The sequence below is a fragment of the Pristiophorus japonicus genome, chromosome 17 (assembly GCF_044704955.1).
Source record: "Pristiophorus japonicus isolate sPriJap1 chromosome 17, sPriJap1.hap1, whole genome shotgun sequence".
Lineage (NCBI taxonomy): Eukaryota > Metazoa > Chordata > Chondrichthyes > Pristiophoridae > Pristiophorus > Pristiophorus japonicus.
Genome location: NC_091993.1, coordinates 99922049 through 99948964, shown reverse-complemented (window position 1 = coordinate 99948964; position 26916 = coordinate 99922049). Strand labels below are relative to the sequence as shown.

General features: G+C 45.8%; 1 long non-coding RNA gene and 1 pseudogene across 1 annotated transcript in view; both read right to left on the bottom strand.

Moving 5' to 3' along the window:
• The window catches only part of LOC139228242 (uncharacterized), a 34680-nt gene extending 11328 nt beyond the window's left edge, over nt 1-23352 (bottom strand). The window contains exon 1 of the long non-coding RNA XR_011587532.1: nt 23209-23352. This is a non-coding gene — a long non-coding RNA (uncharacterized lncRNA). The remainder of the gene's footprint in view (nt 1-23208) is intronic.
• LOC139228368 (U2 spliceosomal RNA) lies at nt 6684-6922 on the bottom strand (annotated as a pseudogene).
• Nucleotides 23353-26916: the final 3564 nt, after the last annotated feature.

Genomic DNA, 26916 nt, shown 5'->3' with positions numbered 1-26916 from the left:
AGGGCGCAGGTCATCATTGATTGCACACACATGTCCATTCAGGCACAAACAGTCCATGCCATGCCCTACAAAAATAGAAAAATATATAACTTAGTCAATGTGCAGATAGTGTTGATGCCAACTTGAACATTCTTCATGTTAATGCGAGGTATCCTGCAACAGTCCATCATTCAAAATATGTTCTGCTGTGATCGCAGACTGTGAAGATGGTTCCAGGAGGAATCTGGCTTTGACTTTGGGCATTAACACCAGTGACCATAAAAACTAATGGGGCTGAGAAATGCTCCAATGTGGCCCATACCTAAGACAGACTGCTTATTGAGCAGTGTTTTGGAGTCTCTTAACAATGTTTTCATTTGTATCACTCGGGGTGGGGTTTACATAAGAACATAAGATCATAGTAAATAGGAGCAGGAGTAGGCCATAGGGCCCCTCGAGCCTGCTCCACCATTCAATAAGATCATGGCTGATCTGATCATGGACTCAGCTCCACTTCCCTGCCCGCTCCCCATAACCCGTTATCCCCTTTATCGGTTAAGAAACTGTCTATGTCTGTCTTAAATTTATTTAATGTCCCAGTTTCCACAGCTCTCTGAAGCAGTGAATTCCACAGATTCACAACCCCCTGAGAGAAGAAATTTCTCCTTATCTCAGTTTTAAATGGGCGGCCCCTTATTCTAAGATCATGCCCTCTAAATCTAGTGTCCCCCACCAGTGGAAACATCCTCTCTGCATCCACCTTGTCAAGCCCCCTCATAATCTTATACGTTTCGATAAGATCACCTCTCATTCTTCTGAATTCCAATGAGTAGAGGCCCAACCTACTCAACCTTTCCTCATAAATCAACCCCTTCATCCCCGGAATCAACCTAGTGAACCTTCTCTGAACTGCTTCCACAGCAAGTATATCCTTTTGTAAATATGGAAACCAAAACTGCACGCAGTAATCCAGGTGTGGCCTCACTAATACCCTGTATAACTGTAGCAAGACTTCCCTGCTTTTATACTCCATCCCCTTTGCAATAAAGGCCAAGATTCCATTGGCCTTCCTGACCACTTGCTGTACCTGCATACTATCCTTTTGTGATTCATGCACAAGTACCCCCAGGTCCCGCTGTACTGCAGTACTTTGCAAACTTTCTCCATTTAAATAATAACTTGCTCTTTGATTTTTTCTGCAAAAGTGCATGACCTCACACTTTCCAACATTATACTCCATCTGCCATATTCTTGCCCACTCAATTAGCCTGTCTATGTCCTCCTGCGACCTCTTTATGTCTTCCTCACACATTGTCCTTGCTCCCATCTTTGTATTATCAGCAAACTTGGCTACATTACACTCATTCCCCTCTTTCAAGTCGTTAATATAGATTGTAAATAGTTGGGGTCCCAGCACTGATCCCTGCGGCACCCCACTCGACACTGATTGCCAACCAGAGATTAAACCATTTATCCCGACTCTCTGTTTTCTGTTTGTCAGCCAATCTTCTATCTTCTATCCATGCTAATATATTACCCTCAACCCCATGAACTTTTATCTTGTGCAGTAACCTTTTGTGTGGCACCTTGTGAAAAGCCTTCTGGAAGTCCAAATACACCACATCCACTGGTTCCCTTTATTCACCCTATTCGTTACATCCTCAAAGAATTCCAGCAAATTTGTCAAGCATGACTTCCCCTTCATAACTCCATGCTGACTTTGCCTGACCAAGTTTTGCTTTTCCAAATGGACTCCAACATTTTCTCAACCACAGATGTTAGGCTAACTGGTCTATAGTTTCCTGCTTTTTGTCTGCCTCCTTTTTTGAATAGGGGCGTTGCAATTGTAGTTTTCCAATCAGCTGGGACCTCCCCAGAATCCAAGGAATTTTGGTAAATTATAACCAATGCATCCAAAATCCCTGCTGCTACTTTTCTTAAGATCCTAAGATGCAAGCTATCAGGTCCAAGGGATTTATCTGCCTTTAGTCCCGTTATCTTACTGAGCACCGCCTCCTTAGTGATTGTGATTGTGTTAAGTTCCTCCCCCCTATAGCCCCTTGACTATTCACTGTTGGAATATTGTTAGTGTCCTCTATAGTAAAAATTGATACAAAATACTTGTTTAGAGTTTCTGCCATCTCCATGTTGCCCATTACTAATTCCCCAGTTTCGTCCTCTAAGGGACCAACATTTACTTCAGCCACTCTTTTTCTTTTCATATACCTATAGAAACTCTTACTATCTGTTTTTATATTTTGTGCTAGTTTACTTTCATAGTCTGTCTTCCCTTTCTTAATCATTTTTTTAGTCATTCTTTGCTGGCTTTTAAAAGCTTCCCAGTTTTCGGTTCTCCCACTAATTTTGGCCACTTTGTAAGCCCTTGTTTTTAATTGGATATCGTCCTTTATTTCTTTAATTAGCCACGGATGGCTTTCTTTTCTCTTGCACCCTTTCCTCCTTACTGGAATATATTTTTCTTGAGAGTTGGTGGGGGGAGAGGGGGAGAGGGGTAGGTGCCTGTCAGTAAGTCCCAGAGAAGATGCCCAAAATAGTGATGGTGTGCTGTCTGCTCTGCAATGTTGTAATCAAAAGATGCATCAGCAAGGAGGACAGCAGCCTTTGGGAGATAAGAAGGATGAAAGGGAACTCCAAGGATATGGTTGATGTTGAGACAATAGCAGCTGGCAGCCAGCAGTCTCAGCAGATCATTGCTACATTCTTCAGCTGAATTCTGAGACTTCACTGTTGTAATGCCATATGCTAATGACTGCTGTGCATTCTGCTCGTCTATTACAGCACTGATACTACATTACAGCTTATAACATGCTGTAGGCCCTCACTGGAGCTGATCACTGCCAATCGACGGCAACATTCCTTGGGGAAGGCTCTGATCTCATTTGTCTTTTGGTTACCGATAAAGACAAGCCATCCTTCTGTCTTTCACGTTTCAGAATATTTTGACCAATTTTCCATATGAAGGATTTGTAACTAAGTTACACTTAAATAATGTATTGCAGCGGGTTTGCGCAGATTTAAAATTCCCATAACGCTGCAGCCGATAAGCAAAATAAGGGAAATAAAAACAGAAAATTCTGGAAATACTCAGCGGGTCAGGCAGCATCTGAGGAGAGAGAAACAGAGTTAACGTTTCAAGTCGATTACCTTTCTGACCAGTTCTGACAAAAGGTCATCGACCTGAAACATTGGTGGGAAAATTGCGGTCGGTGACTTCCTTCGTACGAACGCATCCGACCCGGAAAAAATCTACGAAATGACCTGTTGTTCCCGGAGGCCTTCATTTGCCGTTTGTACGAGTTCCCATTACTGTCAATGAGAATAACCCCTTAAAACAAGAAACTCAGCAGAATTAAAAAAAACCTCACATATTTAAAAGTAATTGAAATTAAATGCAATTAAATGTTTTAGAAAAAAATGAATTTTTTGGAATGATTTCTTAATTTATTTTAATGGTGTTTAAATAAACTTACCTGAATGGACAGGGTTTTAAACATAAAAATGAATGATTCATTTTAATTTTTCTATGTTTTAAAACTCTTATGCTGGTAAAAGTAAGCTATGCGCCTGCTTTTACCAGGAGCAAAAGTTTGAAGGACATTCCTTGGGCTTGAATTGGGCGAATAGCCCCAATCGCTGCAGCGTGAACATCCTTCCTGTGGGGAAATGTAGGATCTGTCGAGAGAAATTTTGACAGATCGGAAAAGCTGGTTTGCGGCCCATGCGCATCGTGCCCCGAAAACCAGCTTTTGCGAGGCCTCACCGGGACCGTTGGTACGCACCCAGCAAGGCCACAATTTTCCACCCATCAACTCTGTTTCTTTCTCCACAGATGCTGCCTAACCTGCTGGATATTTCCAGCATTTTACTGTCTTTATTTCAGATGTCCAGCCTCCGCAGCATTTTGCTTTTGTATTAAGAGAGAAAGGGAATTTGATACGTTATTAAAGATGCGTCCTTCAGACACTGGGGACAATATGTAATTCATTATCTCCTCTCTATCTTATCACCAGGAGTTCACACCAGATGAGGGGAAGAACAGAAGGCACATAAACCCAACATGGGATTTTCTGCTGAAAATTCATTCTTGGGGCGGGGAGGAAGTCAGTTTAATTGTCAGGCTGGCTACTTAATCTCTGGTTGAGGGGAAGTTGGAGGGATGGCCCACATTTCCTGTGAACCGAAGGAGAAAAAAGATAAAGATGGCTAAGTCAGTGTTGGTCGGCTGAAAGAAAGGTTAGAGAGGCTTGGACAGTTATTTTACAGACTAGTACCAACCAAGCCCATGAAAGTCTTGGGGCTAGAACCTCCACTTTTGTACTTATCGCCCAAAAATGGCCGTTATTTCTGGCGTGGGCATTAAAAAAGGGTTTTCAGATTGTCGGCTTCTTGCCAATTCTCAAAACACCTAGTTTCCATTTTTGAAAATGGGCATTACCGCGAGCGATATCAAAAGGACGGCAGCGTTAAATTTTTTTGACCTTCTGCCGTGAAGTGTGGCCGTCCTTAGCAACGGCATGGCAATGCTCGATTCCCGCGATTCAGGAGGTCAAGGATCATCATGACATGCGCAGAAGAGGAGACAGATAGAGAGGGAGCTCAGAAGGACTGAAAGCGTGTGTGGCTGTGGTGTGTGCTTGTCTGGCTGTTGTGGGAGGAACGACAGAGATTCACCAGCAGCAAAAAGCTTACTAAGCACCAAGAACGTAGTTGGCACCGAGTTTTTATCCAACAAATAAGATATAACATGGAAGAGATGGAGGAGGCCCTGGAGCTGGTAACCAGGAACACTGGTGGCAGAGGGCTCCCAGTGGTCCCGGAGCGCTGCACTGCACCCCAAGGTGACGCACCGCCCATTGCCAACCATACATGAGAGCCAGCAGCAACATCTTCCTTCTGACTCGGAGCATGTTCCCACCTCGGGACTGTCCTCTCCTGTATCTGTCCAAGCAGTGCTTTGGCCACCACCCCCCTGCACCCCTGCCCCCCCAATGAAGCATTGCCTGAGGACCTCCTCAGCCAGGTGGCTTGGAGTCAGGAGGGGAAGGGATAGAGGTGGGGAGGAGAAACGTGAGGGAGGGCAGGGGGAGGCGGCGGTGCGGGGGAGGAGAAAGGGTTGGTTTGTACAGAAATACTGATGATTTCAGACTAATGTTCAATTTAAATGTTTTTCATTTAACAAAACCTTGCAACACATTGGCTCAGAGAGCTGCACCATTAAACTCTGGTGATTCCTTTACATCAAAGGGTATAATCACACTTAATTTCAATCAACTTAAACTTTAACTGTCACCAAGGTGATGCCCACCATTGATGTATCACCCAGCAGTGTGTCAGCCTTGTAAATAACACCAATATTCTTTCAGGCAAAGCGATCATTGATGAGCTCCTGTCATAAGGTTCTTGCAGCTATCATGCCAACATGGGCCCTTTCATGCGGTCTATAGGGGGTGGGGGCATGACCTCAGCATCAGCCTGATTGTCTGGCCCGATGTCAGCGTCCACCTCCTCGTCCTCTTCTTCCTCTCTCTGGTGAGATGGACTGTCAGACACATCAGGCAATTCTTGTCCCCTCCTGATAGCCAAGTTATGCAGCATAGAGCACACCACCATGAATTGAGCTACCTGCTCAGGGTGGTATTGGAGCTCGCTTCCTGAGTGGGTCAGGCATCTAAAGCACTGCTTCAGCACTCCAATGGTTTTCTCGACGATATTGCGAGTTGCTCTGTGGCTCTCATATTGCCTCTCAGCTTCGATGTGGGTGTCATGCAGGGGGGTCATCAGCCAGGTGGCGAGACCATATCCTTTGTCACCAAGCATCCAGCATTGAACTTGTGGCTCATTGTTAAACAAGTCAGATATAGTGCTCTCACGCAGGATGTGTGCATCATGGATGCTGCCCAGAAATTGAGCATTCACTGCCAGTATAATTTGCTGGTGCTCGACAACCAGTTGGACATTCAGGGAGTGGAATCCCTTGCGTTTCCTGAAAACCTCAGCATCCTGAAAAGGTGTCCGCATCGCGATGTGCGTACAGTCTATTGCTCCCTGCACCTTGGGGAAGTTTGCAATTCTGGGGAATCTTAGAGCCCTCTCACTCTGTGCCTCCCTGGTCATAGGGAAGCTGATCAAGTCCCTCCTTCGTGCATACAGGGCTTCAGTGACCTGTCGAATGCAACGATGTGTGGCAAGCTGAGAAAGTCCGCAAATGTCTCCAGCTGTGGCCTAAAAAGAACCCGAGGCGTAGAACGACAGTGCCACGGTGACTTTGACCTCGATGGACAGTGCAGTATGAAGGTGCTGGCAGGCTGCAGATCTGCCCTTATCAGCTGGCTTATCTCAGTTTATGGAAGCGCAGTCTCTGAAGGCAGGTGGTGTCGGGCAAGTCGAGGTAAGAATGCTTCTCCTTGTACTTGCGGGGGGTGTAACGTCTGGTCCTCCTCATCTGTCTGTCACATCTTACATTGGGCACATAATGCAGTGGAGCGTTCCTTCGGCGATGTCGAGTCTTCTGCATGTAATTGGTCACCAACAGAGGGTGGGAAAGGGAAGGCCCCATTTTTTTTTTTTTTTTTTTGAAATTCGTAGCCAATCGTTCCAATTCTTTGTCAAATCACAAACGCCAGAGGTCACCTTGCACACGCCAAGGATCACTCTGTGCCAATGCTCTTAGCCAAAAGGCCTAGAGCCACTGCACCGTTCCTGGAAGTACTGCAATACCAGGTTCGTGCCATGGAGGTGGATGGGTCAGGTCCCCCACACACCTCCGTGGAGGTGGATGGGTCAAGCCACCCCACCCACCTCCTGTTTCCAAAAAAGCAAGCATATACCTTCCTGATCCAGGGAGAACCACCCGGAGGTCATGGTGGCTACTCCCCTGTCAGGTCAGTTACGCATGATCTTAGCCAAAAGGCCGAGAAGAAAGGGAAGGCCCCATTGCAGTAGCTCTCTGATTTCCACTGACTAGTCACAAACAAGGAATGCCCTGAAGAAGGCACCGCTTCAATTCCAATCGGTCACAGTATGGTCAAGATGTTTTTACAAATGTTCACATCAACTTCAACGACCTGCAGAGTACATCCAAATTCCGCCGAGATTGAAGCACAGAAGCCTTTTAAAGGACGCAACATGTGATCTAGAACATGGCGTCCATAACGCTGTGATTAGTTCCGGTTAGTTCCACTTTTTCTGGCCGTTTTTTTTGTCAAGCGATATTGTGGGCGATATGTGTGCGAGGTGGTGAAATTGAAGCAGGGTGATCTCATGGCCACTAGTTTCGGTAAATATGTCCTTTATGACAAAAAAAAGTGGGCGGGCGTTAATATTGAATCTCGGCGTTAAATCTGTGCGGAAACTAACGCTGGGCAATAGTATGGGGGTTGAATTCGCCCATTCTGCTGATTCCACCCCCAAAAAGTGGTGGGGCGGTAATATTTTTTCCCGGTGTTAAGCACATGGGGAAAGTAACCATCAGCGATAAGTTTCTGAAAAGTGCCCGCCAGTTTCCATTTTGTGCCAAAATGGGCGATATATGGGCGTTATACGTCATTTCAGCGGTAAAATGGGTGTTAAGCATGCAAAAAAAGTGGAGGTTCTAGCCCTTGGTCTCTTTCAATGCTAGACTACCCAAAAGCAAGTATTGATCAGCTCACTAACCCAGTGCAAAGCAGCATGTGTGATATGTTAATGCTAGTGCATCGGTGGTCTATTCAGGACAAATGGTGCTGAAATGGACAGAGCTAACATCTATCGTATGCATTTTTTTTTATTACACCTTTGTAAAGTATCTTGGGAAAGTTCTCCATGTTAATGACGCTATATAAATACATGTTGTTGCTTTTGTCATCATTGTCTCTGTCCCAGGCTGTGGAAGTAACCATTGCATTGAACTTCTATGCAATTGGCTTCTTTCAAACTCCCTTGGGTGCAACATGCCAGCTCAGCCATTTAACGGTGCAATGTTGCCGGTTATTGATGTCTTATTTGGCAAGAAAATAACTTACAATTCTAATAGAAGGCAGCTTGAAGGAGAGCTCACTGCGTTGGATCAGGCTGGTTGTGTTTCCAAATGTGGAATGCGTTAGCGATGCAGCTTGACTGGTTCCTTTGGGCAACGCTATAGCATTTATGAATAGGAACGGGTTCCATTTACTAAATGCACAGGTTGTACATGGCCATCAGCATCACATCACGCAAATGGATATCAGTTACTATGGAAGGACACGTGAGGAGAAGCAAATAGAGCTGGCGGCAATGCATCAGGAAAGTATTGATCATAAGGGGTTATAATGAAGCCATTGATGCCCTACTTCAGGGTACTGTGGAGCCAATTCCCCAGCTGGTGAATTCCCAGAACAGGTTCATGAACATTGGAGTCCAAGGGTTCTGTAGCATCAGTTAGAATATTCCTGGGAGTGCTGAGCACCCACTTCTCTGCTGCAGATGGCTGTTGAACTGCCGTACGCCCCACAGTGGATCGCGGTTCTGTGAACTGGCCTTCAGGTTAGTTGTTTTCTGCTTCTCGTCTGTGACCTTTATTTTCTCATCCTCCTCACTCGAGCTCTGTGCTTCATTTGGTGCTACTTCCTCAAAAAGTGTGAATCTAATGGCTTGGTGTGCCTGTGTTACTGCACACTGCAGATTGAGTGAGTGACGCTGTGCTGTGTGGTGATGACTTTTGCATCTTGGGGAGCCTGTGCAAAAAGGAGAGGAGTAAGGATTGCAAGGTTGCGGAGCTCCAGCAGAATGCATGTTGCTGCCTTCCCTCCCAAAACATGTCTGCAACCATTCATATACAGCGTGCAAGTTTCAATTCCAGCTGGAAACAGAAACTTTCCCATAGAAGCGCAATCTGAGGACAATTTGGTGGAGGTTACTGAAAGTGTCCTCCACAGAGATGATGATTTCAGTGCCCGAACTGTTTTAATTATTTCATGCCACCATGAATAAAGTAAGGCTTCACAGTGACGTGTCCTCCTCCTATTCCTGCACCATCATTCTTTATACCCACATTTATTTTCTGTCTTCTTCAACTTACTGCTTGGCGCCATAGTGCTGCCCTTTTACCTCCATGGCAGACTGTGGGGTTCCTAAAATTATGCTCCACCACCTTCAGGCAAGAAATAATTAGAACAGTTCAGGCATTGACATCGTCACCCCTGCAAAGGGCACTTTCAGTACCCTCCACCAAATTGTCCCCAGACAACAACAACAACAACTTCTATTTATATAGCGCCTTTAATGTAGTGAAACATCCCAAGGCGCTTCACAGGAGTATTATGAGATAAAAATTTGATACCGAGCCACATAAGTAGAAATTAGCACAGGTGATCCAAAGCTTGGTCAAAGAGGTATGTTTTAAGGAGCGTCTTGAAAAAGGAAAGAGAGATAGAGAGGCGGAGAGGCTGAAGTGGGCAGAATTAGAGGAGCGCAGACATCTCGGGGGAAGGGGGTGGGGAGGATGCGGGAAGAGATTACAGAGATAGAGAGAAGCAAGGCCATGGAAGGATTTGAAAATAAGGATGAGAATTTTGAAATCAAGGCGTCGCTTAACCGGAAGCCAATGTACGTCAGTGAGCACGGGGTGATGGGTGAGTGGGACTTGGTGCGAGTTAGGACATGAGCAGCTGAGTTTTGGATCACCTCTATGGGGAAATCTGAGCTCCAATGATTCCAACTTGAATTGAAACTTGCATGCTGTATATGCACGGTTTTATACAAAATGGCAAAACAGTTAGGATTGAGATCCAGGCAAATTTCTTCAGCAGCTGTCAAGGAGGTTTGTAGTTGTCCCCTCTTATCTACCTCCAAATAAGTGACATCACACAAGTGGGACGGGGTGGAACAATAATACACGCAGTAGTGTCAGGCTTTTCTGGAGGCAACAGGCCCCCAATTTGTACCTTGAGGAAAAGTATGGAGAGCATTTGCATGCAATGTAGATTACTGCATCCCCTTCAGGCATAGTCAGGTGCAGACACAGAAAACGTATTGAGGAAGTTCATGTGCAGTGATACCCAGGCGTAGAATAGGAAAAAAGGATTCGTGCACATTTTTCCTCAACATTGTATCTTTTTTTGTGAATACGGCAGAGGAACTAGTTGTCTGTTAAATGAATTACAATATTACATGGTTTCCTTGAAAGAAGTAAGGTATGTCATACATCAATATGTGGTTCCTTAGTATGAGCAAGACCACAGGGGCTAGACTTTCCACTTGGTGGCTAAGGCCGAAAAGAATGGGCCTTGTTCCAGCGATGCGGGACGTATTGCCCGTGCTGATCGCCGGCTCAAGGCCCATTTTTTTTTTGTGATTTTCCACTCGGTCTTACCCCAGCGATGTCAAATGGGCGATGTGATTTCTCGGCGATCTCACGAACGCCCAAAGAAAACGGAAGTGAATGAAAAAAAAAGCTTCCCTAGCAACGCATTACTGCGCATGTGCAGATTGATTTTTTTTCAGGTTGATGCTCTTTCCTGCGTTTTGAGAGGTCAAGGGTCTTCACACATGCTCAGAAGCTCTGTGTGGGTCTGGGAGAGAGAGAGAGGAGAAAGGAAGCAGGGATTTGACAAAGCCTTAATTTATATCAATTTAAAGAATGGAGGGATCTGTAGAAAGGCGAAGGGCCAAGCCCTTCAGCAAGGAGGCCAATGAGGCCCTAGTTAGCAGTGTTAGCGTGAGGTGGGAGGATCTGACACGGGGAGGGCATGGGAAACCTCCACCCCGTGCATATCAGAGGATTTGGGCAGAGATTGCCGACGTGGTCACGTCGACATCAAATGAAGTGCAGACATCGGACCAGTGCCGTAAAAGCCGTCTATTGGCGGCTGCAAGAGTAAGTTGAAATTTATATTTGAAATCATCCATATTTATTATTTAATGATGCATAGAAATTCTAATTAGAATCTGCAATGTTATCTCAATCTTTAAGCATAACTAAGTAACTAAATTAGGATTAAATTATGATTACATTTATGTACCGCAACATAACTTTGAATGTTACAGTATGAAATATCTTATTCCTATGCAATGTAGTGCAAACTTGTAATTGAACTTATAAATCTGTCAGTCTTAAATGTTTATTGCCAAATCCATTTGCTTATGCCGTGCAATGTTACCTTATCTATTACAGAAGTAGATTTCCATCAACCAGCGGGAGCTTCGCAGGACGGGCAGGGGCTGTGCCATGCTGCAGTCTCACCGCCTACGAGGAGCTTGCAGTGGCCTTGGTGGGGCCAGAAAGCCGTTCGGTCACAACCCATGGTGTGGCCGAACCCACCCTCGAGTCACGTGAGTAATGAGAACTGTGCATTGTGCAATGTGTGAATCAATAGTAAATATTTGTTACGCGGGTAATCCTATGCAATGATACTTTAATTTGATATATAATTGAGTTATACTATTGAGATGTACCAATGATCTTCAAATGAGGTCATGTTAGGCTTGGTGAGTGCTTGTGCATATGGGCTAATGGTAATGTTTTGAGTTCTTGAAAAATTAAGATGAATTGATTTGAATTGTTAAACGTTGTTTATAACTTCCATTTGTCTTTCAAAGGTCAACAAATATTACTGAAGTCAGCGGACACGTCCACTGAACATTCAGGAACCTCCCAGGAGGAAGAGCCAGAGGAGGAGCCAGTGCAGACTCCTGCTGCTACTGTGCGTGAGCAGGAGGAGGAGGAGCAGGAGGTGGAGGAGGAGGAAGAACAGGAGATTTTTTTTGTGGGGGGGGAACAACCTGCGGCCATCTCTTTTGAGACAGATGAGGCACCGGGACCAAGCGGTGTGCAGGTGGTGACGCCAAGGCGCGTGACATTGCACACGCCGACCCCACGGCGGTTCGGTCAACGTGATATGCACTCGCCTGCCACGGAGGACCAGCCGGAGAGCTTACTATCCCTGTGCAGGGAGACGGTCGCGATCGGTCGCGACCTTATCCAGGGTTTCGCGGGTTTCTCAAACAATTGGAGCCAGTTCTCCACAACCTGGAGCGAGTTCTGCTCGCGCTTCTCCAGCTGGTCTTCTGAGCAGTCACAGACTGCTCGGGAGACGTTGGAGGCGATCAGGGAGCAGACAGCCGCAACAAATGCCCTACGGCATGCGTTGCTGGCTGGACACGGCGCTGCACCCCAAGGTGTCGTGTCCACTCGCAGTGAGACCCCAAGCACTCAAACAAACAAGCGAGTACGGAGGACACAGTTCCTCCTGACTCAGAAGTAGAGCCTGAGGATTCTGCTTCCGCTCCGTTACCTCCACCATGGCAGGAAGTCTTGCTGTCCCACTCTGCACGACGTCTTGGTGTCGGCCTGCGTAGACCAAAACAGGCAGATGGGGTGCGAACACAGGGTAGGACAGGATGAGGGGGGAATGCTTTTCCATAGTTCCGTTGCTCCATAAATGTTCACTTGTTATTATCACTTTATTATTCTCTTGTTATTGTTACTAACTTGGGCACTTGTTATCAATACTTAAATGTTCACTTGTTATCATTACTTAACTGTTCACTTGTCATTCTTACTGAAATGGTCACTTGTTATTATTGCCTAAATGGTCACTTGTTATCATCACTGAAATGGTCACTTGTTATCATCACTGAAGTGGTCATTTGTTATCATTACTTAGAAGTTCACTTGGTATTATTACTTAAATGGTCACTTGTTATCAACACTTAAATGATCACTTGTTATCATTACTTAAATGGCCACGTTATTAATATTTAAATGTTCAATTTCTTCTTCTAACGTTTTGGGGATCTTGAGGGAAGGGTGGGTTGGTGTGGGGGGTTGGAGGAAGGGTGTTGTCCATTAGTTCTTTCAAAAAAATGTGTTTCTTAATAAAAAAAACGTTTCTCTACAACTTTTGTACCTTCTCTTTTAGTTACATAAGTTTTACAATGTACAGTTTTTCATACATACTTGTTTGTTCTGTTTCCCCACGGAAATGAAACTTTTGATTAACTGTAACTATAATTGAACGTTTGAATATCAACAATAATAGTTCATGCGAAGCGTTCATTAATGAGCTGCTGACACAAAAGCTTAGCGGCCGTGTAACTGCCACTGGCTACCGGTCTTCGGGAAAGGTGAGGTGGTACCGGGGCTAGATCACCATGCTGATTAAGCTCCCCTATGTCCTCACCCGCGTCCTCTTCTGCCTGTTCCTCCTCTTCATCCTCGCCCGCTGCCTCTTCTATCTCATCTCCTTCTGGAGGTGGACCTGCAGAATGATCTGGCATTATTTGTCCTCTCTTTATAGCTAGTTTATGCAGCATGCAACACACCACAATAAACTCTGCTACTGATCAGGGTGATACTGGAGGCTGCCTCCCGAATGATCCAGGCATCTGAAGCGTTGCTTTAGGACTCCAATTGTCTTTCCAACGATGTTGCGAGTCGCTATGTGACTTTCATTATACCGTTTCTGTGCTTCAGTGACAGGATTACGCAGAGGGGTCATGAGCCAACTGGCAAGGCCATATCCTTTATCCCCCAGCATCCAACCATGACCTTCTGGCTGATTGGCAAACAGGTCAGGGATAGCACTTTCACATAGGATGTGTGCATCATGGATGCTGCCAGGAAATGTAGCATTTACTGTCATAATTGTTTGATTGTAGTCGACAACAAGTTGCACATTTCGTGAGTGGAGCCCCTTTCTATTACGAAACACCTCCGTGTTCTTTAAGGGTGCTCTCAGGGCAATGTGCATGCGGTCTATTGTTCCCTGTATCTTGGAGAAGTCTGCTATTCTCGAGAAATCCAAAGCCCTCTCGGTCTGTGCCTCCCTGGTCATTGGGAAGCTTATGAAGTCCATCCTGCGAGTGCAAAGGGCTTCAGTCACCTGTCGAATGCAGCAGTGTGTAGCGTGCTGAGAGATATGGCAGATGTCGCCAGCTGAAGCCTGAAAAGATCCCGATGCGTGAAAGGCTAGGGCAGCAGTAACCTTCACCTCAACGGACAGTGCGGTTCTGATGGTGCTGGAAGGCTGCAGATCATCCTTGATGAGTTGACATATCTCATCGATGACCTCCTTCTGGAATCGCAACCTCCTAAGACAAGCATTTTCAGACAAGTTCAGGTAGGATTTCTTTCCAAGTACCTTCGTTGGCTGTACGGTCTCTCCTCTGTCCTCGTCTCCGTCTACGCATTTCTCTGCCACCTCTTCGACTGATCCTTTCAGTAACCAGTGTGTGAGCAGTTACAATTAACGGCAGGGAAAGCATAGGCCCCATCACTATCGATAATTACTTTCACTAATTTTAATAATCTCTCGACTCTATACTCTCTAATCACTGTACACTGCACGCTCTGTACTCTCTAAGTTGTATACCAATCAGTTTGATAGGCCTCAACAATATAATTAAATAACTTCACTATGTAAAAGCTATTCACAAAATAATTCCAATATATGAGATCTATTTAGCATAAATAAATTGATAATACCTATTTATATTCCTGTCCCAAATTTCTGAGTACAATTTTCTTCAATTTTACTCTCTAAATGATTCACAACTAATTCTCCACCCTTCCTCCAAAGTTCAAAATGGCGCCTGTAGTGCCCATTTCCTTCTCTTAGGCTCCACCCTGTGCATATCGCAGGATTTGGTCCGAAATTGCCGATGTAGTCACGTCGGCCTCCAATGAAATGCGCACACCGGACCAGTGCCGCAAACAGTGGAACAGCCTACTGGCAGCTGCGAGAGTAAGTTGAAATTTATATTTATGTATTATTTAATGATCTAAATAGTAACTAGAATCTGCAATGTTATTGGGTTACATTTAAACACAACTAAATTATGAATAGATTTATGCAACCCGGCATAAAGTTAAATGTTGTAGTGCAAAATATGCAACGTAATGCTAATTTGTAATCGAACATTTCAATCTTAAATGTCTTCAATGTCTTAAATTGCCTGATCCATTTGCTTATGCCGTGCAATGTTATCGTATCATTTACAGAAGAAGATCTCAATCAATAATCGTGAGCAACGGAGGACGGGTGGGGGTGCTGCCATGATGCACACATTAAGGGCCCAAGTTTCGGGCCGCTCCTAAGGCAGCGCAGCCCGGACCTGGACGCCCATTTTTCGTGCCACAAAGTGCGCCGAAAAAAAACTTACCTATTCTCCGGCTCCCTGCAGGTCCTCTGGAGCTGGGCGCGGCACAGCACGAGCTGTGGGGTCGGAGCCAGGTCCCTGCGCTGAAAACAGTGCCGGGACCTCTGCACATGCGCGTTACAGTGGGCGCGCATGTGCAGTAGCTCCAGGCGCCCAAAACTGTGGGAGGGGCCCGAAGCACGCAGCCCCTGGCCTTAGCCGAATAGCCTCACTGGGGCTGCGTGGATAAGGCTCACCTCCCACGCCCAGCTCCCTCCCTCCCTCGGACCCAACCCGACTTGACTCCCGCTCTCCCCACCCCGGCGACCCGACCTCCGCTCTTTCAACTCCGCCGCCCCCCCCCGGCGACCGGACCTCCGCACTTCCCCCACCGACCTGCGCTCCCGCCCGCCCCCCAGCGACCCAACCTCCGCTCCCCCCCCCCGACCCGATCTCCGCCCCCCCCCCCCCCGGCGACCCGACCTCCGCGATTCTCTTCCTCCCCCCCCGACCTCCGCGACTTTCTTCCTCCCCCCCCCGACCTTCGCGACTCTCTTCTTCCCCCCCCCGACCTCCGCGGCTCTCTTCCCCTCCGACCTCCGCGACTCTCTTCCTTCCCCCCCGACCTCCGCGACTCTCTTCTCCCCCCGATCTCCGCAACTCTTCCTCCCCCCCGACCTCCGGGACTCTCTTCCTCCCCCCCCCGACCTCCGCGACTTTCTTCCTCCCCCCCCGACCTCCGCGACTTTCTTCCTCCCCCCCCGACCTTCGCGACTCTCTTCTTCCCCCCCCCGACCTCCGCGGCTCTCTTCCCCTCCGACCTCCGCGACTCTCTTCCTTCCCCCCCGACCTCCGCGACTCTCTTCTCCCCCCGATCTCCGCAACTCTTCCTCCCCCCCGACCTCCGGGACTCTCTTCCTCCCCCCCCCGACCTCCGCGACTCTCTTTCCCTTCCCCCGATCTCTGCGACCCCCCCCCCCCCCGATCTCCACGACCCCCCCCCCCCGATCTCCGCGACCCCCCCCACCCCCCCGGACTCGAGACCCGATGCCACCTACCTGTAAATCCAGCCCGAAGTCTTGGGCCCAGCCGTTCAGCCTCCTTCTCTCCCTCCCTCCCCTCCCCTCCCCTCTCCTTCCCTCCCTCCTCTCTCCTTCCCTCCCCTCTCCTCCCGTCTCCTTCCCTCCCTCTCTCCTCTCTCCTTCCCTCCTCCCCCCCGCTGCTTCTCCTCCCCTCCTCCTCCTCCTCCCCCCCTCCCCTCTCCCTCTCCCCCCTCCCCCCCCTCTACCTCCCCTCCCCCCCCACCCCCCCAGTTATGACTGAGATGGTCACTTGTTATCATGACTGAGATGGCCACTTGTTCTTTAAAAGGTTCAATTTCTTCTTCTTCTAACGTTTTGGGGAATTTGAGGGAGGGGTAGGTGGTGCGGGGGGTAGGGGGTTGAAGGGAGGGTGTTGTTCATTAGTTCTTTGTTTATTAATAAAATAAAAATTTCTACAACTTTTGTACCTGCTCTCTTATTTACATAAGTTTCACAACGTTACAGTTCTTCATGCAGATTTGTTTGTTTATTCTGTTTCCCCACGGAATATCATGAAATAACTTCACTACGTAAAAGCTATTTGATACATAATTCCAATATATGAGATCTATTTAGCATAAATAAGGTGATAATACCTATTTATATTCCCTGTCTCAAGTTTCTGAGTACAATTTGCATCAATTTTACTCTCTAAATAACTCAGAACAATTCTCCACCCTTCCTCAGAGGCTAAAAGTGGCGTCCGTAGTGCCCATTTCCCTCTCTAAGGCCCTAAAAAAGCAACAATTTTTGAGCACTCTTTCGAGCCATGCATTGGCCCAGCAAAATGCATGCTAAGTGCTGAAACTTGGGATGGGCCTTGTGTGGGTGATCATTTGGGCGATCATCTCAGCGCTCAAAGTGGAAACTTGGGGGCCTATTTTTCTGGCGATATTTTGGGCCTAGTTTCCACTTTTTGCTCAAAATGGCAATAGAGGTCCGTTTTGAGCCATAGATGGGCCATAGATGGGCGATGTGAAGTGGAAAGTCTAGCCCCAACTATTTATCAGCACTCTTTTGGGCGTTGCATCGGCCCAGTGAAGTGCATGCCAGGTGCCGAAACTTGGGATGGGCCTTGTGTGGGCGATCATTTGGGCGATCATCTCAACGATCAAATGGAAACTTAGGCACCTGTTTTTCCAGCGATGTTTTGGGCTTGGTTTCCACTTTTTGCTCAAAATGGGCGATAGATGTCCGTTTTGGGCGATAGATGGGTGATGTGAAGTGGAAAGTCTAGCTCCAGGTTTCCCAAATGGCAATCATATGTTGGGGGAGATGGCTCATCAGGGGAGGGCAGCAGCAGCCAAGTTCATGACACCATGGGTGGCTCTGCTGCGCAGAAGGGCGGGAAAAAGATTGGGAGAGCTATAGTGGTAAAGGATTCTATTGTAAGGGGAATATATAGGCATTTCTGTGGCCGCAAACGACACTCCAGGATGGTATGCTGCCTCCCTGGTGCAAGGGTCAAGGATGTCTCAGAGCGGCTGCAGGGCTTTCTGAAGGGGGAGGGTGAACAGCCAGTTGTCGTAGTGCATATAGGTACCAATGATATAGGTAAAAAGTGGGATGAGATCCTACAAGCTGAATTTAGGGAGCTAGGAGGTAAGTTAAAAAGTAAGACCTCAAAGGTAGTAATCTCAGGATTGCTACCAGTGCCACGTGCTAGTCAGAGTAGAAATAACAGGATTGTTAGAATGAATATGTGGCTTGAGAAATGGTGCAAGAGGGAGGAATTTATATTCCTGCGACATTGGAACCGGTTCTGGGGAAGGTGGGACCAGTACAAACCAGATGGGCTGCACCTGGCTGGACTGGAACCGATGTCCTAGGGGGAGTGTTTGCTAGTGCTGTTGGGGAGGATTTAAATTAATAGGGCAGGGGGATGGGAATCTATGCAGGTAGACAGAAGGAAGTAAAATGGGGTCAGAAGCAAAAGGTATAAAGGAGAAAAGTAGAAGTGGAGGACAGAAAAATCAAAGGCAAAAATCAAAAAGGGCCACATTACAACATAATTCTAAAAGGACAAAGTGTGCTAAAAAAACAAGCCTCAAGGCTCTGTGTTTCAATGCAAGTAGCATTTGTAATAAGGTGCAAGGTGGATGAATTAACTGCACAGATAGCTGTTACCGGATATGATGGAATAGGGATTGCGGAGACATGGCTGGGAACTCAACATCCAAGGGTATTCAGGAAAGATAGACTGAAAGGAAAAGGAGGTGGGGTAGCGTTGCTGGTTAAAGAGGAGATTAACGCAATAGTAAGGAAGGACATTAGCGTGGATGAGGTGGAATCGGTGTGGGTAGAGCTGCGGAATACCAAAGGGCAGAAAACGCTAGTGGGAGTTGTGTACAGACCACCAAACAGTCAGAATAGTCATAGTGAGGTTGGGGATGGCATCAAACAGAAAATTAGGGATGTGTGCAACAGTACAGCAGTTATCATGAGTGACTTTAACCTACATATAGATTGGGCTAAACAAACTGGTAGCAATACGGTGGAAGAGGATTTCTTGGAGTGTACAAGGGATGGTTTTCTAGACCAATATGTCGAGGAACCAACTAGAGAGCTGGCCATCCTAGAATGGGTGTTGTGTAATGAGAGAGGATTAATTAGCAATCTTGTTGTGCGAGGTCCCTTGGGGAAGAGGGACCATAATATGGTAGAATTTTTCATTAAGATGGAGAGTGACACAGTTAATTCAGAGACTAGAGTCCTGAACATAAAGAAAGGTAACTTCGATGGTATGAGATGTGAATTGGCTAGGATAGACTGGTAAATGATACTTAAAAGGTTTACGGTGGATAGGCAATGGCAGACACTTAAAGATCACATAGATTAACTTCAACAATTGTACATCCCTGTCTGGAGTAAAAATAAAACAGAGAAGGTAGCTCAATCATGGCTTGTAAGGGAAATTAGGGATAGTGTTAAATCCAAGGAAGAGGCATATAAAGTGGCCAAAAAAAGCAGAAAATCTGAGGAATGGGAGAAATTTAGAATTCAGCAGAGGAGGACAAAGGGTTTAATAAGGAGAGGGAAAATAGAGTATGAGAGTAAGCTTGCAGGGAACATAAAAACTTGACTGCAAAAACTTCTACAGATACGTGAAGAGAAAAAGATTAGTGAAGACAAATGTGGGTCCCTTACAGTCAGAATCAGGTGAATTTATAATGGGAAACAAAGAAATGGCAGACCAATTGAACAAATACTTTGGTTCTGTCTTCATGAAGGAAGACACAAATAAACTTCCGGAAATACTAGGGGACCGAGGATCTAGCGAGAAGGAGGAACTAAAGGAAATCCTTATTAGTCAGCAAATTGTGTTAGGAAAATTGATGGGATTGAAGGCTGATAAATCCCCAGGGCCTGATAGTCTGCATCCCAGAGTACTTAAGAAAGTGGCCCTAGAAATAGTGGATGCATTGGTGGTCATTTTGAAACATTCTATAGACTCTGGATCAGTTCCTATGGACTGGAGGGTAGCTAATGTAAACCCACTTTTTAAAAAAGGAGGGAGAGAGATAACAGGGAATTATAGACCGGTCAGCCTGACGTCGCTGGTGGGGAAAATGTTGGAATCAGTTATTAAAGATGTAATAGCAGCGCATTTAGAAAGCAGTGACAGGATCGGTCCAAGTCAGCATGGATTTATGAAAGGGAAATCATTCTTGACAAATCTTCTAGAATTTTTTGAGGATATAACTGGTAGAGTGGACAAGGGGGAGCTAGTAGATGTGGTGCATTTAGACTTTCAAAAGGCTTTTGACAAGGTCCCACACAAGAGATTAGTGTGCAAAATTAAAGTACATGATATTGGGGGTAATGTACTGACATGAATAGAGAACTGGTTGGCAGACAGGAAGCAAAGAGTGGGAATAAACGGGTCCTTTTCAGAATGGCAGGCAGTAACTAGTGGGGTACCGCAAGGTTCAGTGCTGGGACTCCAGCTATTTACAATATGCATTAATGATTTAGACGAAGGAATTGAATGTAATATCTCCAAGTTTGCAGATGACACTAAGCTGGGTGGCAGTGTGAGCTGTGAGAAGGATGCTGAGAGGCTGCAGGGTAACTTGGACAGGTTAGGTGAGTGGGCAAATACATGGCAGATGCGGTAAAATGTAGATAAATGTGAGGTTATCCACTTTGATGGTAAAAACAGGAAGGCAGATTATTAACTGAATGGTGACAAATTAGTAAACGGGGAGATGCAACGAGAGCTGGGTGTCATGGTACATCAATCATTGAAAGTTGGCATGCAGATACAACAGGCGGTGAAGAAGGCAAATGGCATGTTGGCCTTCATATCGAGAGGATTTGAGTATTGGAGCAGGGAGGTCTTACTGCAGTTGTACAAGGCCTTGGTGAGGCCATATCTTGAATATTGTGTACAGTTTTGGTCTCCTAATCTGCGGAAGGACATTCTTGCTATTGAGGGAGTGCAGCGAAGGTTCACCAGACTGATCCCTGGGATGACAGAACTGACATGTGAAGAAAGACTGGATCGACTAGGCTTATATTCAATGGAATTTAGAAGAATGAGAGGGGATCTCATAGAAACAAATAACATTCTGCAGGATTGGACAGGTTCGAGGCAGGAAGAATGTTCCCAATGTTGGGGAAGTCCAGAACCAGGGGTCACAGTCTAAGAATAAGGGGTAAGCCATTTAGGACCCAGATGAGGAGAAACTTCTTCACTCAAAGAGTTGTGAGCATGTGGAATTCTGTACCACAGAAAGTTGTTGAGGCTAGTTCGTTAGATATATTCAAAAGGGAGTTAAATGTGGCCCTTACGGCTAAAGGGATCAAAGGGTATGGATAGAAAGCAGGAATGGGGTATTGAAGTGAATGATCAGCCATGATCTTATTGAATGGTGGTGCAGGCTCGAAGGGCTGAATGGCCTACTCCTGCACCTATTTTCTGTGTTTCTATGTTTCTATATGCACGCGGAGTCAAGTTGCAACTATTTGAAATGGAACTGCCGGCTGCAGGCCAAATGCCATATCATTTAGCTTAATGCAGATAAAGCTGAATACTCTTACATTGACAATCATCTCGGGGGTGGAGAATTTCTCGCCTATCTGAGTGGCCATGCTCCTCACAATTATATCAAGCTCACCCGTGCAGTGGCCTTGTCCTACGTATGCCCTGCTGATTCTCTTCAGATTCAAAAATGACGCATCCCCTTTCCTGCACCTCCCACAGAATCCCTCTGTTCTGGCCACTTGAACTCAGCCACATCCCTCCAGCTTGTTTTTTTTTAACCCAAGTTGGCCAGATTGTTTGTGGGCCAGTTATACATTGGTCAGTTCTCCTTTAAGGCAGAGTAGCATCTTTTAAATCTGTTGCTCTGCTGGATAGCACTGCCCTGTAGCACCCAATCCATACCAGGAATAGATGAATAATATTTTAATAAGCAGACCTCACATGATACCATGACATACGAGTGATCTGCACAAGCTAGCTACAGTCCCACAGTCACTGTGGTAAGATTGGAAATTTAGCTGATAGTTGCACATCAGCTACTTTTCCCAACTATCCTGCAGCTGCTCACATGGTTCTATTTTTTCCACATAAACTGCACTGGAATAAAAGGTTAGCTGACCTTCCCCAATTTTATCATTACAGTGTGGACCAATATATGAACAAAGTGCTCAGCTATGTTTTTGCTGACTTTCCCATTGGCTCAGTCGTTCATAAATACAGAACCGTCTCTTTATATAGAATGCTTTTGAGGTGAGCCTTACAATTATTTTTCCCTTAAGGTATGCCATATTTTTAGCTGTAGCTATAGCAACAGGACTTTTTAAAATTCTAGAACAAAATATAGAACTGTACAGAGCAGAGTACGGTTTGAATTCAAATCACACTGGTAGCTTTCTTGATGTGATTAGATCATTCCTGGACCTCCTTGATTGTTCCCCTGGGTTCAGGCATTGCATTCACATGCTGTGTCACCTTCTCTTGCACAAAGTGGGCTTTCCTCATTTTTTTCTCCCGTCAAGCTGAACATTTACTGCTGGTGAACAAGCAGTTCAGCCATGGTACAGTGGGTAGCACTCTCGCCTCTGAGTCAGAACGTTTTTGGTTCAAGTCCCACTCCAGAGATTTGAGCACAGACATCAAGGCTGACATTCCAGTGCAGTGCTGAGGGAGTGCTGCACTGTTGGAGGTGGCATCTTTCAGATGAAACATTAAACCGAGGCCCCGTCTGCCCTCTCAGGTGAACGTAAAAGATCCCGTGGCACTATTTCGAAGAAGAGCAAGGGAGTTCTCCCCGGTGTCCTGCTCAATATTTATCCCTCAATCAACAACAGATTATCTGATCATTATCATATTGCTGTTTGTGGGACCTTGCTGTGCGCAAGTTGGCTATTGCGTTTCCGACATTACAACAGCAACTAGACTTCCAAAGTACTTCATTGGCTGTAAAGCACTTGGGGACGTCCGATGGTCTTTGTTTTTATTGATAAGTAAAGATACAGCACATTGATCTTGTACAAGTAACAGCCAATATAACTTGCTCCTCCAATGCCCACATCTCTTACAGTGGCCAGTCAGTTTGGCACAATTATTAGGCCCATTAAGTGTTAAGGCACATTTTTAATGCATTCTTGAGATGTGGGCACCGCTGGCAAGGCCTCTGAAGAAACTGTCAGCCCGGAAAATTGTCAATACTCTGGACCTGCCGGCACTGTAAGAATATGGTCTAGTATGGAAATTAAGGTAAACACATGAATATAAGCCTGATACAATTGATCTTATATTTCATTGAATGGAGGTGTGTTTGTACAGTGGGAAAAGTTGATCCTAAGTGAAATTTGATCTAAAATGGGCCTTAACATGCTATCTTTTTACAGTAATTAGAAATGTGGACTGGGATAGAGAAAGAGTTAAAGTCAGTAGCTGGTCTGGTAAAAGCCTCAATTAAAAGAGGTGTGTTATTAAGATAAAACAACAGGTGAAACGACATGATAGATCTCAAGACAGTCTATATATCTATGAAACATTTTAATTAAAGCTTTTTCCTACCGTTTTTACTGTCTCCTATGAAATCAAAAAGAAAAGTGTTCAGTTTATATCCCATTCATGCTTGGTTTGTTTTGTATTGCCTTGGCAACCTTCCAACAAGAATGCAGTTGCTCTGAGCTCCTGAGATGGGTGACTGTGGGAAAGTAATGATGCTGAGTCTTGTGACTACAGTGTTGAACTTGATGAGATGAAAACATGGGAACTGAGAATAACAGGAAGCTTTGTTACAACATGAGTCACTTCCAAGGTCACTGTTGGATATTATTAGAAAACCTGTGGAATGAACTGGAGTTGGAGGAAAATGAGATTTTCAAAGTTATAAATAATGAAGGCAGTCTTTTCAATCACATGACTGCTTATTGCAGCCTCTTAGCTGATCATTTCCATTTCGGCACAAATTCCGAAAGTGAAATATTTCGATCAGAAGCTTGCCCTGTTACAATGGACTAACAATCAAGCTGCACAAAAGGTCACAGACTGCCTTTCTGAGATGTTACTCTTCAATGCATATCATTTGTAGCACTCTCATTCAGAAATAATATCTTGATGTTATTGCTCTCAACTTGTATTCTATATGTATTTCTTACATAATTTTATATGTCGAAATTTCCAAATAATATGAATCCCTGTGTTCTTCACTTTCCTCTTCGTGATGAATGCCAGCATAGAAACAGAGAAAATAGGTGCAGAAGTAGGCCATTGGGCCCTTCGAGCCTGCACCACCATTCAATGAGATCATGGCTGATCATGCAACTTCAATACCCCATACCTGCTTTCTCTCCGTACCCCTTGATCCCTTTAGCCGTAATGGCCACATATAACTCCCCATTTGAATATATACAACAAACTGGACTCAACAACTTTCTGTGGTAGAGAGTTCCATAGGTTCACAATTCTCTGAGTGAAGAAGTTTCTCCTCATCTCGGTCCTAAATGGCTTACCCCTTATCCTTAGTCTGTGACCCCTGGTTCTGGACTTCCCCAACATTGGGAACATTCTTCCTGCACCTAACCTGTCTAATCCTGTCAGAATTTTATATGCTTCTATGAGATCCCCTCTCATTCTTCTAAGTTGCAGTGAATATAAGCCTAGTCGATCCAGTCTTTCTTCATATGTCAGTCCTGCCATCCCAGGAATCAGTCTGGTGAACCTTCGCTGCACTCCCTCAATAGCAAGAATATCCTTTCTCAGATTAGGAGATCAAAAATGCACACAATACTCAAGGTGTGGTCTCACCAAGGCCTTGTACAACTGCAGCAAGACTTCCCTGCATAGCGTTAGACTTGATTATCATTAATCTGCCGGTAGTGTGACTGGCAGTTTTTGGATCTTCCCCTTCCATCTCTTAAGTTTAGCAATTGGGAGCGGAGAGTCTGGCTATGGTAATGGGGTGGGTCACATTTAAGACATAAAGGGAGAGAAAGTTGTGAGTGCCCCATTTGGAGCGTTAACCTTTAAAAAGTTTGAAAAATTAGTGCCAGACCTTAATGTTATCAAACTTTTAAAAAATTGGCAGTTGCACTCCACTTTCTTCCTGGAGCGCAAGAGGCAGCAGGTGGGGCGGTGAGTGGAGCAGTGCTGCAGACTAGGCCTTGCAGAGTTGCCGCGTTGAAAGGTTCCTTCCCTCCCTTAAAGGGAAGGGCCATCGCTGCAGACTCTGCAAAGAAAAAAAAGCTTACCTTCTCCATCACGGCAGCCGTGATCCCACTCAATCAGCCCAGCACTCAAGCAGAGTGATCGATTGTGGGCAGGAACCCGCGAAAAAATCTGCAGGAGAGAAGGCATGTTTTTTTTTTTACTTACCTCGGCCACCTCGGCTTTAAACATTGACCCCGAAGTGTTCGACCCCCTAATGCACGCCTCCTGCAGCTGTTGGTCTTTTCGCCCGACGATGGTGCAAGGGGCAGAACGCAATTTCGGATCCGAGATGCTACCGGGGCGATGCGCACGGTGATGGCGTCACGATCTCCGGGCGAATGAGATTGAGGCATAACGCTGTAGTGCCGCTGCAAAACTCCCGCTGAACTTAGCGGGAGTCGCTGATCTCGCCGTGCCCGGTCACAAACCCATTGAGGCACTAACAGGAGGCGCAAAGGAGCTCAATTTCTTCCCCAAACTGTTCACATATTGATTTTGTTTTTGTCATCATTAATGGTTATGAGCCTTTGATTCTAATCAGTAATATCCATATTTGCACTATATAAAGGGCAGTGTCCTAGGCCCAACCATCGTCAGCTGATTCATCAATGACCTTCCCTCCATAATAATGTCAGAAGTGGGGATGTTTGTTGATGATTGCACAGTGTTCAGTTCCATTTGCAACTCCTCAAAAAATGAAGCAATCAATGCCCGCATGCAGCACGACCTGGACAACATTCAGCTTGGGCTGGTAAGTGGCAAGTAACATTCATGCCACACAAGTGCCAGGCAATGACCATCTACAACAAGTGAGAGGCTAACCACCTCCCCTTGACATTCAACAGCATTACCATTGCAGAATCCCCTACCATCAACATCCTGGTAGGTCACCATTGAACAGAAACTTAACTGGACCAGCCTCATAAATACTGTGGCAACAAGAGCGGCTCAGAGGCTGGGTATTCTGTGGTGAGTGTCCAAAGCCTTTTCACCATCTACAAGGCACAAGTCAGCAGTGTGATGGAATACTCTGCACTTGTCTGGGTGAGTGCAGCTCAAACAGCACTCAAGAAGCTCGACACTATCCAGGACAAAGCAGCCTGTTTGATTGGAACCGCATCCACCACCTTAAACATTCACTCCCCCCACCACCGGCACACCGTGGCTGCAGTGTGTACCATCTACAAGATGCACTGCAGCAACTCACCAAGGCTTCTTCAGCAGCCCCCAAACCCACAATCTCTACCACATACAAGGACAAGGGAAACAGGCGCATGGGAGCATCATCACCACCAAGTTCCCCTCCAAGTTACACAACATTCTGACTTGGAAATATATTGCTGTTCCTTCACCATCGCTGGGTCAAAATGCTGGAACTCCTTCCCTAACAGCACTATGGGAATACCATCATCACACAGACTGCAGCAGTTAAAGAAGGCAGCTCACCACCACCATCTCAAGGGCAATTAGGGATGGGCAATAAATGCCAGTCTTGCCAGCAATGCCCACATCGCAGGAACAAATTTTAAAAAAACTATACGAAGTGGGATTTCAGTACATACTGTACCCACAGTGATGGGGGATCATTGATGACATTCACCATGGGTTTTTATTTGCTTTCTACATGGCAGCCTAAATCTCCCACTAAAAGCTGATGTTAAAGCACTGATGAGAGGGGTGGGGTCGGGTGGGGGGGGGGGGGGGACAATCTCTCAGATGTTTTTCCAGTTTGTGAACTGGAGTTTGTGTGGCCTGGGACTTCTCCTGGTGTTCTGGACAACATTTATTTCATTGCTGTTTGTGGGAGCTTGCTGGGCACAAATAGGCTGCCACGTTTCCTACATTACAACAGTGACGACACTTCAAAAAGTTTTTTGTTTGACAAGCGCTTTAGAACATCCTGAGGTCATGAAAGCCGTTTTTAAATGGAAGTATCTTTATTTCTTCTTCTTTCTTGCTGGTTATGGTGTTGAACTGTGATAGACATGTCTTAGAGCTGAGTGACTCGTTATATTTCTTGAACACTGTTTACCTTGCACAAAAAGTGTCTTTTGAAAGGTTCGAGATTGT